The sequence below is a fragment of the Salvelinus sp. IW2-2015 genome, linkage group LG8, assembly GCF_002910315.2.
Source record: "Salvelinus sp. IW2-2015 linkage group LG8, ASM291031v2, whole genome shotgun sequence".
Classification (NCBI taxonomy): domain Eukaryota; kingdom Metazoa; phylum Chordata; class Actinopteri; order Salmoniformes; family Salmonidae; genus Salvelinus; species Salvelinus sp. IW2-2015.
In genome coordinates, this window is record NC_036848.1 from 41248854 (window position 1) to 41262482 (window position 13629).

Genomic DNA, 13629 nt, shown 5'->3' on the forward strand with positions numbered 1-13629 from the left:
CTTACACCGGGCGGCTCACTGAGTGTCATGTCGGAGGCAAGCGTTCAACCACCAGTGAATTTTAAATCTCGAGCCCCTCCTTTTAGAACGTAGTTAGCCTAGCAGCTAGCCATATTTCCCGTTTAGATAAACCTGTGAATGCTAAAATGTTTCGGCGTTCTTGTCTCCAGGTTAATCACGGAACACCATATAAACACCATATTTATTGTTTTACAACTGAAAAGGCCAGCTAGCTAGCATTGTAACTAGCCACTAGCACAATGCTCATCGCCGTACCATGTTTCGGCAGTATTAACTACGTTTCGCCGTTACCATGGCGTTTGTGGTTACCAAGCACGCACACCTCCGAATTAGACAGTCTTTACTTGTTAATAAGAAATACATTGTTTACTTTCCGAACACTTGTTTAAAAAACACGGTAAGAAAGTTTGAAATTATTTTCTGATCTCCTTTTGAATTGCGTGTTAGAGGCCTATCTCGTTAAAGCCTCAACCAGCCAGACTGCCAAGCAGAGGTGGGAGGGAACAGTTGTCGTAAACGTGCGTGTGTAAAAAGTAATTCCTGTAATGGCTGGTTAGCTAGGTAACATTATTTGTTTGAAACTACTGCCACTTAAATCCAACGAATACTATTTTTATTTAAGTGCTTAACCGATGTAATTTTGATATTTGTGTGATTTAATAATCTGGGGAAATTGCGTCTCTAATTGGTAGTACTATTTTAGCTAGCTGTTTGCTTTCTATGTGGTAATGCTAGTTAGCTTCTTGCACTGTGCGGATGGTGATGCTTGAAATGCTGGTTGAATCATTGGGACCTCCAGAGAAAGCCAATTTGTTAGCTAATTGGCTAGCTAAGTCTCCGCTCTTCTGACCCTAATAATGGACTAAAGGAGCCTAAAATACTCCTTATAGTCCAAGGACCTTACTGGTGGACTGAACAGTCTGAACCTGGCATAAAAATCAACTCATGAAAGTTTCTCTAAATAGTTATGACGCTCATTGACATTGTTGAAAATGATGGGGAATAACAAATCGCGATGAGGCATTGCTAGCTGTGCATGCTCAGACAACCACAGCGAATGTGATTGAAAATAGTAAAAATAAAGAAAAGCCCTGGAATGAGTAGTAGGTGTGTCAACTTTTGACTGGTACTGTGTAAATATACACTACTGTTCAAAAGTTTGGGGTCACTTAGAAATGTCCTTGTTTTCTATGAAAACATGCATGAAATGACTATATTGCCTATTCATTTTGCAACTCAAGACGTTGACAAGTTTATAAATAATGATTTTGAATTGAAATAATTGTGTCCTTCAAACTTTGCTTTCATCAAAGAATCCTCCATTTGCAGCAATTACAGACTTGCAGACCTTTGGCACTCTAGTTGTCAATTTGTTGATGTAATCTGAAGAGATTTCACCCCATGCTTCCCTGAAGCACCTCCCACGAGTTGGATTGGCTTGATGGGCACTTCTTATGTACCATGCGGTCAAGCTGCTCCCACAACAGCTCAATAGGGTTGAGATCCAGAGACTTTTTCCCTAAGAAGTCTTGCATAGTTTGGAGCTGTGCTTTGGGTCATTGTTATAGGAGGAAATTGGCTCCAATTAAGCACCATCCACAGGGTATGGCATGGCGTTGCAAAATGGAGTGATAGCCTTCCTTTTTCAAGATCTCTTTTACCCTGTACAAATCTCCCACTTTACCACCACCAAAGCACCCCCCAGACCGTCACATTGCCTCCACCATGCTTGACAGATGGCGTCAAGTACTCCTCCAGCATAATTTCATTTTTTTCTGCATCTCATGAATGTTCTTTGTGATCTGAACACCTCAAACTTAGATTTGTCTGTCCATTACACTTTTTTTCCAATCTTCCTCTGTCCAGTGTCTGTGTTCTTTTGCCCATCTTAATTTTTTCTTTTTATTGGCCAGTCTGTGATATGTCTTTTTCTTTGCAACTCTGCCTAGAAGGCCAGTCGCCTCATCACTGTTGACGTTGAGACTAGAGGTCGACCGATTAATCGGAATGGCCGATTTTCAAGTTTTCATAACAATCGGAAATCGGTATTTTTGGGCGCCAATTTGCCAATATATATATATATATATATATTTTTTACACCTTTATTTAATCTTTATTTAACTAGGCAAGTCAGTTAAGAACACATTCTTATTTTCAATGACGGCCTAGAGGCAGAACGACAGATTTTTAACCTTGTCAGCTCGGGGGATCCAATCTTGCATTGATTACATTGCACTCCACGAGGAAGCCTGCCTGTTAGCGAATGCAGTAAGCTAAGGTAAGTTGCTAGCTAGCATTAAACTTATCTTATAAAAAAAACAATCAATCAATGACTGTCATTGCTCCAATGTGTACTTAACCATAAACATCAATGCCTTTCTTAAAATCAATACACAAGTATATATTTTTAAACCTGCATATTTAGCTAAAAGAAATCCAGGTTAGCAGGCAATATTAACCAGGTGAAATTGTGTCATTTCTCTTGCGTTCATTGCACGCAGAGTCAGGGTATATGCAACAGTTTGGGCCGCCTGGCTCTTTGCGAACTAATTTGCCAGAATTTTACGTAATTATGACAACATTGAAGGTTGTGCAATGTAACAGGAATATTTAGACTCATGGATGCCACTCGTTAGATAAAATACGGAACGGAATAAACGTTTTGTTTTCGAGGTGATAGTTTCCGGATTAGTCAAAGGTATATGGTTTAGAGAAATAGTCGACGCGTTATAATTCCTGTAATAACTTGCGGCTGAATTTGAAAGGGYTTCCTTCGTTATTTTACCGTTCATGTCTTCCATAGAGAATGTCTTGATCTACTTCAAATAAGGTCTGTGTTTCGTGCAGGCTTAAACCGCCTCGACGTTTTGATACCCGTGTAAATCTCACTAGGATAAGGTAACGTTTGTCAACATATTTTCATAAATCCACTCTACAATTTTTTTTATCTTCGCTTATATTTAGCCAATATTGATCAGAGTTACCTTGTCCTATGGATATCTACACAGTTATAAAATTGGCACGGTGATGTAAGCCTACACGAAACACAAGACCCCTATTTTAAGTGAATCTAAAAAATATCCTAGTGGAATAAATGAAGGAACCGCTTTTCAGAATTTGCTAGGAGTCATGGGAATTATGACTCGCACTTTGTTGTCAATTCTTACCATGCCATTATTAAAATAGGATTTCCTGCATACAGAAATTAAAAGTTTTTGTTTTCAACATTCATCACAGGTAACTTAAACTCTATTTTTATTACAAACAGTTGAGAAGTATTTGTCTCCTAAGCAGACTTCAGTATCATTGTCACTTCAGAGCTGTGTCGTGTGTGTATTTGTATTATATAAGTTAAAATAAAAGTGTTCATTGTTCATTCAGTATTGTTGCAATTGTCATTATTACAAAAAATGTGTGTGTGTGTGTGTATGATATATATATAATATATATATACACTGCGCAAAAAAATAAAGGGAACACTAAAATAACACATCCTAGATCTGAATGAACTATTCTTATTAATATTTTTCTTTACATAGTTCAATGTGCTGACAACAAAATCACACAAGTTATCAATGGAAATCAAATTTTTCAACCCATGGAGTCTGGATTGGAGTCACACTCAAAATTAAAGTGGAAAATCACACTACAGGCTGATCCAACTTTGATGTAATGTCCTTAAAACAAGTCAAAATGAGGCTCAGTAGTGTGTGTGGCTCCACGTGCCTGTATGACCTCCCTCAATGCTGGGCATGCTCCTGATGATGTGGCGGATGGTCTCCTGAGGGATTCTCCTCCCAGACCTTGACTAAAGCATCCGCCAACTCCTGGACAGTCTGTGGTGCAACGTGGCGGTTGGTGGATGGAGCGAGACATGATGTCCAGATGTGGCTCAATTGATTCAGGTCTGGGGAACGGGAGGGCCCAGTCCATAGCATCAATGCCTTCCTCTTGCAGGAACTGCTGCCACACTCCAGCCACATGAGGTCTAGCATTGTCTGCATTAGGAGGAACCCAGGGCCAACCGCACCAGCATATGGTCTCACAAGGGGTCTGAGGATCTCATCTCGGTACCTAATGGCAGTCAGGCTACCTCTAGCGAGCACATGGAGGGCTGTGCGGCCCCCAAAAAGAAATGCCACCCCACACCATGACTGACCACCGCCAAACCGGTCATGCTGGAGGATGTTGCAGGCAGCAGAACGTTCTCCACGGCGTCTCCAGACTCTGTCACGTGCTCAGTGTGAACCTGCTTTCATCTGTGAAGAGCACAGGGCGCCAGTGGCGAATTTGCCAATCTTGGTGTTCTTCTGGCAAATGCCAACGTCCTGCACGGTGTTGGGCTGTAAGCACAACCCCCACCTGTGGACGTCGGGCCCTCATACCACCCTCATGGAGTCTGTTTCTGACCGTTTGAGCAGACACATGCACATTTGTGGTCTGCTGGAGGTCATTTTGCAGGGCTCTGAACGTGCTCCTCCTGATCCTCCTTGCACAAAGGCGGAGGTAGCGGTCCTGCTGCTGGGTTGTTGCCCTCCTACGGCCTCCTCCACGTCTCCTGATGTACTGGCCTGTCTCCTGGTAGCGCCTCCATGCTCTGGACACTACGCTGACAGACACAGCAAACCTTTTTGCCACAGCTCGCATTATGTGCCATCCTGGATGAGCTGCACTACCTGAGCCACTTGTGTGGGTTGTAGACTCCGTCTCATGCTACCACTAGAGTGAAAGCACCGCCAGCATTCAAAGTGACCAAAACATCAGCCAGGAAGCATAGGAACTGAGAAGTGGTCTGTGGTCACCACCTGCAGAACCACTCCTTTATTGGGGGTGTCTTGCTAATTGCCTATAATTTCCACCTGTTGTCTATTCCAATTTGCCACTACAGCATGTGATATTTATTGTCAATCAATGTTGCTTCCTAAGTAGACAGTTTGATTTCACAGAAGTGTGATTGACTTGGAGTTACATTGTGTTGTTTAAGTGTTCCCTTTATTTTTTTGAGCAGTGTATATATAAAAAAAAAAAAAAAATGTATTTTTTAAATAAATCGGCCAATTTAATCGGTATCGGCTTTTTTTGTCCTCCAATAATCGGCATTGAAAAATCATAATCGGTCGACCTCTAATTGAGACTGGTGTTTTGCAGGTACTATGTAATTAAGCTGCCAGTTGAGGACTTGTAGGTGTCTCTTTCTCAAACTACACACTCTAATGTACTTGTCCTCTTGCTCAGTTGTGCACTGGGGGCCTCCCACTCCTCTCTATTCTGGTTAGAGCCAGTTTGCGTTGTTCTGTGAAGGGAGTAGTACACAGCGTTGTATGAGATCTTCAGTTTCTTGGCAATTTCTCACATGGAATAGCCTTCATTTCTCAGAACAAGAATAGACTGACGAGTTTCAGAAGAAAGGTCTTTGTTTCTGGCCATTTTAAGCCTGTAATCGAACCCACAAATGCCGATGCTCCAGATACTCAGCTAGTCTAAAGAAGGCCAGTTTTATTGCTTCTTTAATCAAAAAACAGTTTTCAGCTGTGCTAACATAATTGCAAAAGGGTTTTCTAATGATCAATTAGCCTTTTAAAATTATAAACTTGGATTAGCTAACACAATGTGCCATTGGAACACAGGAGTGATGGTTGCTGATAATGGGCTTCTGTACGCTATGTAGATATTCCCTAAAAAAATCTGCCGTTTCCAGCTACAATAGTCATTTACAACATTAAAACTTAGGACGGTAGGGACGGTAGCGTCCTACCTGGCCAACATCCGGTGACATTGCAGAGCGCGAGATTCAAACTACAGAATTATACATATTAAACTTTGATAAAATCACAAGTGTAATACATCAAAATAAAGCTTAACTTGTTGTTAATCCAGCTGCTGTGTCAGATTTCAAAAAGGCTTTACGGCGAAAGCACACCATGCGATTATCTGAGGACAGCGCCCCGCATACAAAAGCATGAAAAACATTTCAACCAGGCAGGTGCGCCACAAACATCAGAAATAGCGATATAATTAATGCCTTACCTTTGATCTTCTTCTGTTGGCACACAAAGGCCCCAGATACATCACAAATGGCCCTTTTGTTCGATAAGGCCTTCTTTGTATCCATAAAAACTCAGTTTAGCTGGCGCGCTTCAGTCAATAATCCACCCAGTTTCCCTCCATCAAAATGCATACAAATGAATCCCAAACGTTACTAATAAACTTTTCCAAACAAGTCAAACAACGTTTATAATCAAACATTAGGTACCCTAATACGTAAATAAACGATAAAACTTAAGACAGAGAATCGTAATTGTCTTTACCGGAGAAAAATACCAAAGAACGCCTCTCTCCACGCACTTGGAAACACTACAGCCAAAATGGGAGCCACCTAGAAAAACAACAATTTCTGGCTCATTTTTCCAAAAACCAGCATGAAACTCTTTCTAAAGACTTTTGACATCTAGTGGAAGCCCTAGGAACTGCAATCTGGGAGGATTTCGCCTTATAATAAAAGTGACAGCCATTGACGTTAGTGGTACGCTGAATTTGTTTGGGGGGGTTTGTCCTCGGGGTTTCGCCTGCCATATCAGTTCTGTTATATACTCACAGACATAATTTTATCAGTTTTAGAAACTTTAGAGTGTTTTCTATCCAAATCTACCAATTATATGCATCCTAGCTTCTGGGCCTGAGTAACAGGCAGTTTACTTTGGGCACGCTTTTCATCCGGATGTGAAAATACTGCCCCCTACCCAAAAGAGGTTAACAATGTCTACACTGTATTTCAGATCAATTTGATGTTATTTTAATGGACCAAAAATTATATTTTCTTTAAAAAATAAGGACATTTCTAAGTGACTTTTGAACGGTAGTGTGTATATATGAATTAAATTGCCACCTTGTCCTTATGTTTGTCCTCGGTAGTTGCGTGCCTTTTTTGCTGAAATCCCCCCCAAAATGTAATAACTGTTAATCAAATACGTCCATCGACTGTTTGCTCATTTGCTGTTGCCCTAAAACGGCAACTCATCGCAAATGCGCATGTGCCAATTGAAACTTAACAAGGAAGCAGTCGGTGGTATTTGATTAATGTTTTTTTGGAAAAGTATTGATATCTGCAAACAAAGGCATGCAACTACAGAGACCAAACATGGGTAGAAGGTGGGTACAAAGTATTGACTTTGAGCGAATCGATGTAGTCTGAGCTAGATTCCACAAAGCCTGGTCTCTGCTCCACGTTGTTGGTAAAGTTAATCAGAAACTTCCTTGACCGTGGAGTTTAGTTCACTGGGACCTTAGAAATGCTTGATAATGTATGTAATATCAACAGAGAGGTGTGTATATATTAGAGGTCGACCGATTATGATTTTTCAACGCCGATACCGATTTATTGGAGGACAAAAAAAGCCGATACCGATTAATCGGCCAATTTTATTTAAAAAAATATATATATATCATACACACACACACATTTTTGTAATAATGACAATTGCAACAATACTCAATGAACACTTTTATTTTAACTAAATATAATACATAAATAAAATCAATTTAGTCTCAAATAACATGAGAACATATGTTAAAACGAACCACCAGCTTTCATGGGTCTTCAATATTCCCAGTTAACAAGTTTTAGGTTGTAGTGCAGAAAGCAGAGCTTGTCTGCATGGTCCCCTGTCAGTCTGCTCCTCCGCGAAACACAGACCTTATTTGAAGTAGATCAAGACATTCTCTATGGAAGACATGAACGGTAAAATAACGAAGGAACCCCTTTCAAGTTCAGCCGCAAGTTATTACAGGAATTATAACGCGTCGACTATTTCTCTCTAAACCATATACCTTTGACTAATCCAGAAACTATCACCTCGAAAACAAAACGTTTATTCCGTTCCGTATTTTATCTAACGGGTGGCATCCAGAGTCTAAATATTCCTGTACATTGCACAACCTTCAATGTTATGTCATAATTACGTAAAATTCTGGCAAATTAGTTCGCAAAGAGCCAGCGGCCCAAATTGTTGCATAACCCTGACCTGCGTGCAATGAATGCAAGAGAAATGACACAATTTCACCTGGTTAATATTGCCTGCTAACTTGGATTTCTTTTAGCTAAAATATGCAGGTTTAAAAATATATACTTGTGTATTGATTTAAGAAAGGCATTGATGTTTTGGTAAGTACACATTGGAGCAAGACAGTCATTGATTGATTGTTTTTTTATAAGATAAGTTTAATGCTAGCTAGCAACTTACCTTAGCTTACTGCATTCGCTAACAGGCAGGCTCCTCGTGGAGTGCAATGTAAATCAATGCAAGATTGGATCCCCCGAGCTGACAAGGTTAAAAATCTGTCGTTCTGCTCCTTAGGCCGTCATTGAAAATAAGAATGTTTTCTTAACTGACTTGCCTAGTTAAATAAAGATTAAATAAAGTGTAAAAAATATATATATATATTATATACAGTGGGAGAACAAGTATTTGATACACTGCCGATTTTGCAGGTTTTCCTACTTACAAAGCATGTAGAGGTCTGTAATTTTTATCACAGGTACACTTCAACTGTGAGAGACGGAATCTAAAACAAAAATCCAGAAAATCACATTGTATGATTTTTAAGTAATTCATTTGCATTTTATTGCATGAAATAAGTATTTGATACATCAGAAAAGCAGAACTTAATATTTGGTACAGAAACCTTTGTTTGCAATTACAGAGATCATACGTTTCCTGTAGTTCTTGACCAGGTTTCACACACTGCAGCAGGGATTTTGGCCCACTCCTCCATACAGACCTTCTCCAGATCCTTCAGGTTTCGGGGCTGTCGCTGGGCAATACGGACTTTCAGCTCCCTCCAAAGATTTTCTATTGGGTTCAGTCTGGAGACTGGCTAGGCCACTCCAGGACCTTGAGATGCTTCTTACGGAGCCACTCCTTAGTTGCCCTGGCTGTGTGGTTCGGGTCGTTGTCATGCTGGAAGACCCAGCCACGACCTATTCTTCAAGCTCTTACTGAGGGAAGGAGGTTGTTGGCCAAGATCTCGCGATGCATGGCCCCATCCATCCTCCCTCAATACGGTGCAGTCGTCCTGTCCCCTTTGCAGAAAAGCATCCCCAAAGAATGATGTTTCCACCTCCAAGCTTCACGGTTAGGATGGTGTTCTTGGGGTTGTACTATCCTTCTTCTTCCTCCAAACACGGCGAGTGGAGTTTAGACCAAAAAGCTCTATTTTTGTCTCATCAGACCACATGACCTTCTCAATTCCCCTCTGGATCATCCAGATGGTCATTGCAAACTTCAGACGGGCCTGGACATGCGCTGGCTTGAGCAGGGGGACCTTGCGTGCGCTGCAGGATTTTAATCCATGACGGCGTAGTGTGTTACTAATGTTTTTCTTGAGACTGTGTCCCAGCTCTCTTCAGGTCATTGACCAGGTCCTGCCGTGTAGTTCTGGGCTGATCCCTCACCTTCCTCATGATCATTGATGCCCACGAGGTGAGATCTTGCATGGAGCCCTAGACCGAGGGTGATTGACCGTCATCTTGAACTTCTTCCATTTTCTAATAATTGCACCAACAGTTGTTGCCTTCTCACCAAGCGGCTTACCTATTTGTCCTGTAGCCCATCCCAGCCTTGTGCAGGTCTACAATTTTATCCCTGATGTCCTTACACAGCTCTCTGGTCTTGGCCATTGTGGAGAGTTGGAGTCTGTTTGATTGAGTGGTGGACAGGTTCTTTTATACAGGTAACGAGTTCAAACAGGTGCAGTAATACAGGTAATGAGTGGAGAAACAGGAGGGCTTCTTAAGAAAAACTAACAGGTCTTGAGAGCCGGAATTCTTACTGGTTGGTAGGTGATCAAATACTTATGTCATGCAATAAAATGCGAATTAATTACTTAAAAATCATACAATGTGATTTTCTGGATTTTTGTTTTAAATTCCGTCTCTCACAGTTGAAGTGTACCTATGATAAAAATTACAGACCTCTACATGCTTTGTAAGTAGGAAAACCTGCAAAATCGGCAGTGTATCAAATACTTGTTCTCCCCACTGTATATTGGCAAATTGGCGCCCAAAAATACCGATTTCCGATTGTTATGAAAACTTGAAAATCGGCCATTCCGATTAATCGGTCGACCTCTAGTATATATTCTGGGGAACCTAAATATTGATTGGCTTTTTTATAGGGAAAGTGGGGATACCTAGTCAGTTTTACAAATGAATGCCTTCAACTGAAATGTGTCTTCCACATTTAACTCAACCCCTCTGAATCAGGAGGTGCGGGGGGCTGCCTTGTGGGTTAACTGCCTTACTCAGGGGCAGAACTACAGATTTTTACCTTGTCGGGGATTTGATCCAGCAACCTTTCGATTGCTGTCCCAAAGCTCTAACCGCTAGGCTACCTGCCTAGTCCAATCAAGAAAAATCTTCAAACTGTAAGCAGTGCCTTCAACCTGGTTCAGGTTATCAGTCAACCCTACCAGGGTATTTACAAATAGCACAGGAATGAAATCGCTTGACACATTTAAGAAATTGCTTATTCCAGTTACTAATAAGCAAGCACTCTTTAAGAAAATGACTAAAAATGGTTAATTCCCCGTGGATTGATGAGGAATTGAAAACATTTTACGGTTGAGAGGGGGTCGAGGCAAAAGGAATTGCAAATAAGTCTGGCTGCACAGATGACTGGCAAATGTGTACTGTATATTGAGGAGTCGTGATTAAACTAAACAAATACAAGAAGAAACAAAAATAAATTATATAAAGAATGATAAAAAGTTTTGGAGTTCCTTAACCTCTCTTGGGCACGTGAGACGGTAGCGTCCCACCTCTTCAACAGCCAGTGAAACTGCTGGGTGCCAAATTCAAATACAGAAATACTCATTATAAAAATTCAGCAAACAAAACATATTTTACATAGGTTTAAAGATGAACTTCTTGTGAATCCAACCACGGTGTTGTGAATCCAACCACAAATGCTTTACGGCGAAAGCATACCTTACGATTATTTGAGAACATAGCCCACTAGACAAATCATTACAAACAGTAGCCAGCCAAGTAGAACAGTTACACATGTCAGAAATAGAGATAAAATTAATCCCTTACCTTTGATCTTCATATGGTTGCACTCAGCAGACATTCATTTACTCAATACATGTTCCTTTTGTTCGATAAAGTCTCTTTATATCCAAAAACCTCTGTTTTGTTTGTGTGTTTTCTTCAGTAATCCACAGGCTCAAACGCGGTCAAAACAGGAAGACAAAAAAATCCTAATTGTATCCGTAAAGTTCATAGAAACATGTCAAACGATGTTTATATTCAAACCTCAGGTTGTTTTTAGCCCAAATAATCGATAATATTTCAACAGGACAATAACGTTGTCAATTTAAAAGGTAAACAAGAAACGCACTCTCTCGGTCGCGTGCATGAAAAAGCTCTGTGACACTTTAGGGTCCACTCATTCAGACTGCTCTTACTTCTTCATTTTTCAGAATACAAGCCTGAAACAATTTCTAAAGACTGTTGACATCTAGTGGAAGGCATAGATACTGCAATTTGAGTCCTAAGTCAATGGATACTGTAATGGCATTGAATAGAAAAATCCATTCAGGAAGTTTTCTCAGATTTTCGCCTGCCAAATCAGTTCTGTTATACTCACAGACACTATTTTAACAGTTTAGAAAACACTAAAGTTTCCAATCTAAATCTACCAGTTATATGCATATCATATCTTCTGGGCCCGAGAAGCAGGCAGTTTAATTTGGGCATGCATTTCATCCATTTATTGTTTACTCCATGTGTAACTCTGTGTTGTTGTCTGTGTCACACTGCTTTGCTTTATCTTGGCCAGGTCGCAGTTGCAAATGAGAACTTGTTCTCAACTAGCCTACCTGGTTAAATAAAGGTAAAAAATATAATCCTACCATACCCTTGTTTGTACATTATGCCATACCTTATCCTCCTCCTCCTCTGTTCCTCTGGTGATGTAGAGGTTAATCCAGGCCCTGCAGGGCCTAGCTCCACTCCCATTCCCCAGGCGCTCTCATTTGTTGACTTCTGTAACCTTAAAAGCCTTGGTTTCATGCATGTTAACATTCGAAGCCTCCTCCGTAAGTTTGTTTTATTCACTGCTTTAGCACACACGGCTAGGACATCCGGGTTGGCAGAGTCTGAATCCTGGCTTAGGAAGGCCACCAATAATCCTGAAATTTCCATCCCTAACTAATGTTTTCTGACAAGATAGAACTGCCAAAGGGGGTGGAGTTTCAATCTACTGCAGACATTGACAGAACTCTGCTGGCTTACTATCCAGGTCTGTGCCCAAACAATTCGAGCTTCTACTTTTACAAATCCACCTTTCCAGAAACAAGTCTCTCATCGTTGCCGCTTGTTATAGATCACCTTCAGCCCCCAGCTGTGCCCTGGACACCATATGTGAATTGATTGCCCCTCATCTATCTTCAGAACTCGTACTGTTCGGTGACCTAAACTGGGATATGCTTAACACCCCGGCCGTCCTACAATCCAAGCTAGATGCCCTCAATCTCACACAAATTATCAATGAACCTACCAGGTACAACCCCAAATCTGTAAACACGGGCACCCTCATAGATATCATCCTGACCAATTTGCCCTCTAAAAACACCTCTGCTGTTTTCAACCAGGATTTCAGCGATCACTGCCTCATTGCCTGCGTCCGTAATGGGTCTGCGGTCAAACGACCACTCCTCATCACTGTCAAACACTCCCTAAAACACTTCAGCGAGCAGGCCTTTCTAATCGACCTGGCCCCGGATATCCTGGAAGGATATTGACCTCATTCCGTCAGTAGAGGATGCCTGGTTATTCTTTAAAAGTGCTTTCCTCACCATTTTAAATAAGCATGCCCCATTCAAAAATGTAGAACCAGGAACAGATATAGCCCTTGGTCCACTCCAGACCTGACTGCCCTTGACCAGCACAAAAACATCCTGTGGCGTACTGCATTAGCATCGAATAGCTGCTGTGATATGCAACTTTTCAGGGAAGTTAGGAACCAATATACACTGGCAGTTAGGAAAGCAAAGGCTAGCTTTTTCAAACAGAAATTTGCATCCTGTAGCACAAACTCAAAAGTTCTGGGACACTAAAGTCCATGGAGAATAAGAGCACCTCCTCCCAGCTGCCCACTGCACTGAGGCTAGGAAACACTGTCACTACTGATAAATCCACGATAATTGAGAATTTCAATAAGCATTTTTATACGGGTGGCCATGCTTTCCACCTGGCTACCCCTACCCCGGTCAACACCTCGGCACCCCCCACTGCAACTTGCCCAAGCCTCCCCATTTCTCCTTCACCCAAATCCAGATAGCTGATGTTCTGAAAGAGCTGCAAAATCTGGACCCCTACAAATCAGCTGGGCTAGACAATCTGGACCCTCTCTTTCTAAAATTATTGTTGCAACCCCTATTACTAGCCTGTTCAACCTCTCTTTCGTATTGTCTGAGATCCCCAAAGATTGGAAAGCTGCCGCGGTCATCCCCCTCTTCAAAGGGGGTGACACTCTAGACCCAAACTGTTACAGACCTATATCTATCCTACCCTGCCTTTCTAAGGTCTTCGAAAGCCAAGTTAACAAA

At 41.3% G+C, this 13629-nt stretch overlaps 1 protein-coding gene across 1 annotated transcript in view; it reads left to right on the forward strand.

Moving 5' to 3' along the window:
* Positions 1–13629, forward strand: part of LOC111967952 (ubiquitin carboxyl-terminal hydrolase 42) — a 35246-nt gene that overhangs the window by 280 nt on the left and 21337 nt on the right. The window lies entirely within an intron of this gene.